Genomic DNA, 3,349 nt, shown 5'->3' with positions numbered 1-3,349 from the left:
GTATGATGTGCTGTGGCGCCAATGACGGGGTGGCGACCATGTTCCCAAGCCCTATACATGATTTTGATATGCATTATTTGTATTTCAAAAACAAATATTTTGGTATATTGATTCTTGTACTCGTTTTCCATACTTCTTATTTCAGTTATGATCCTGATTATTGTATTTCACGCTTTATATACTCAGTACCTATTTCGTACTGACCCCCTTTCTCGGGGGCTGCGTTTCATGCCCGCAGGTACAGACGCTCGTTCTGGTGACCCGCCAGCTTAGTACACCTATTCTGCTGTTTTGGAGTGCTCCCTTGTTCTGGAGCCTACATTCTGGTATAGACTCTTTCGTTGTATATATGTATGTATATATTCAGGGGTACGGCGGGGCCCTGTCCCATCATATTGTTATGCCCCGTACCTTCGCATATTCGAAAAATTCGAAATAATTATGATTTGTAAGAAATAAGGTCATATGTTGATTTGAATTTATATATGTGTGTTCTTCATGAAAAATATTGGTGGGGAAATACGGAGGAAGGCCAAGGGCAAAATTGAAATTTTAGAAATTAGTTTCGGGAATTACAAAACAAGAATTTTAACCAATTGGGCTAAAACAAATGGAAAGAAAAATGAGGCCCAAAAGAGATGGGGTGGCCGGCCAACTAAAGGCCCAAGCCCATGGATTTATTAATTTTCCATGTGTTAAATTAATATAAGAGATCATTAATGAGTCATAATACTTAGAACCTTCAAGATAAAAATTAGAAAGAGACAAAGCAAGAACAACAAGAGCCAAAGAATAGGGGTATTCGGCCATGACCATGGAGTTTTAGCTCCTTAAAATCGTCCTCCAAAAATTATTTTCTTGTGGTATTTCCACTAATTCAAGGGTCCTTTATAACTTGGTGTAGTTGTTTTGGAAGAAGGAGCACTTATTTCTTCGAGTTGACAACATGTTCAAGTGAAGAAGTTTGTGGAAAAAGGTAAGAATCAATTCCTTTTTATTATGTTATGGAGGTTTGTTTGTGTTGTAGTATATGGAAATAAGTAGAAACTATGGAAATATGGAGGTTTGCAAAGTGGGTGTGCATATGTATGTGTGGCCGTGTGTGTGTGTTAGTGTATAAGTGTGATGAGTTGAATTTTATGTTGTATTCTAGTTGTGGTTATGGTAGAATTTATATTGGAAATGAAAGTTGAATGAATTTGATGGAAGTTGAAAATATGGAATGTGGCCGTGTGGTATATGGAAGTTGGAATGGAAATGGATTAATGTTGTTTAATATGTTAGTTGTGTTGTTGTGATCCTTGCAATGCAAATGAAGACAAAATGGTTTAAGTTGGCATTAAAATGGAATGTAGAAGAATATGTCATCTTAGTATGATTTTATGATATTATGGAAATGAAGTTGTTAAGGTGAAAATTGTGATGATTGTTGATGAAATTAGAAGATGGAAACATGTTATGAATAAGTATGTTGAAGATTAGAAGCTTTGGATGAATTATGACTTTGGTGGAAAGTTTGTGTATTTTGTATATCTTGTGAATATTTTGTGGAAATGATATGAAATGCTTCCGAATTGTGTTGTAATGATTTTGATTAGTGATGAATACGAGAATGTTGATATTGATTTGAAAATACGAAGTTGGAATGAAGGTTATGACATTATGTTGGAAAGATGACTAGTTAGGTTATATTGTGTTTTATAGTGATTGTTGTTGTTGTTGGTGTTATTGTTGGGTTGTTGTTGATTATTTTGGCCGAGTTAAATTCTCGGGGACGCTATATGTATAGGGGAGATGCTGCCCAAATTTTTGTAGAAAAGTGTTGATTTAAGATTTAGGTCCTAAAGTCTTATGGCTAACATTTGGTAAATGTGACCATTTGTAGATTTTGGGCGAAACGGGAATTGAATTTGGAAAGGCGTAAAGAGCGTATAAGGTATGTAAAGCTACCTCTATTCTTCTTTTGGCATGTCCTAGGTGTACTAGGATCGGACTTGAGCCTCGGAAAGTGTTCTGTTCATCGGAATCCGCAATTGAAATTGCCACTTTTTCATTCAATAGAACTGAATTTTATAAGTATGTTTTGTCGAACGAATTATGCAAACTTTCATAAATTGCTTAGAAAGTTATAGAATGTCTCTAGGATCTCTATAGGTGACCCCACAAGCTTAATATATGTAATCTGAGCCCATCGCTCGGTTGTCCCGAGGTGGGCCCACTATTTCCGATTCTACCCTTTTTGTACTTACGATGTGTCTTCGAGCGGTCCTAAAGGAAATGTTCTAATTACTATTTTAACTACTAAATGAGAAATGTTTTAAATACTCCCTTATGTCTTATAAACTATTTTGGGATATGGAAACGATTGTAGAAAGGTTATTTCTCCGTAATCCATTATGACTTCCGAGATGCACTTACTATGATTCTGTCCGATTTCATTATTTTGATTTGTCATCCAATATGTCTTATTGAGTCTCTGGAAATATATGATATTTTATATTGCATTTGGTTTCTCACTACTCCATTCGTGGATGCCTCAATGTTTCCCCCACTGAGCCCGGGCCAGGATATGTTGTCAAGCGTATTCCTCTGCATTGTTCGCCGTGCCTCGATGTGAGGGGGCAGGTATACATGTACATGGGTTGTGGAGTATGCTGTGCCATGTACACACATTTTGATATGATATGATATGATCTGATATGGCCATCTGATATGATACGTTATGTTACGGGTTATTCCCTATTCTGAGCATTTTGTGTTGTGGCACCAGTGTCGGGGGGGGGGGGGGGGGGGTGACCACGTTTTGTCTACTGAGTCCCTTGGCGGGGGCCAGATACGATATGGCATATGTTTTTGTATACACTTTTTATGTTTTGAAAATATGCATTTGATGTTCTGGGTATTACATTCATTTTTTGTACCTTCTGTTCCAGTTATGATTTTATTTCTGTACTTCAGGCTTTACATATTCAGTACTGACCCCCTTTCTTCGGGGGCTGCGTTTTCATGCCGCGCAGGTACCGACGACAGGTTTGCTGATCCGCCCGCTTAGGACTTTATTCTGCTATTTTGGAGTGCTCTTTTATTCGGAGCCTATATTTTGGTACAGTTTCTGCCATTGTACATATGTATACTATTTAGGGGTACGACGGGGCCCTGTCCCGTCTTATGATTCTGCTATGTTCTGTAGAGGTCTGTAGACATACATGTGGGTTCTGTATATGTTTTGGGTTGCTGTGATCTGTGATGGCCTTATCGGCTTCCACGTGATATACCTGTTCATCTGCGATATCTAGTAACGCCAACTTACTTTTATTTTGATATACTCTGCTAATATGTTGGTTCGGGT

This window comes from Lycium barbarum, chromosome 1, assembly GCF_019175385.1.
Source record: "Lycium barbarum isolate Lr01 chromosome 1, ASM1917538v2, whole genome shotgun sequence".
Lineage (NCBI taxonomy): Eukaryota > Viridiplantae > Streptophyta > Magnoliopsida > Solanales > Solanaceae > Lycium > Lycium barbarum.
Note: the sequence above shows the minus strand (reverse complement) of the source record.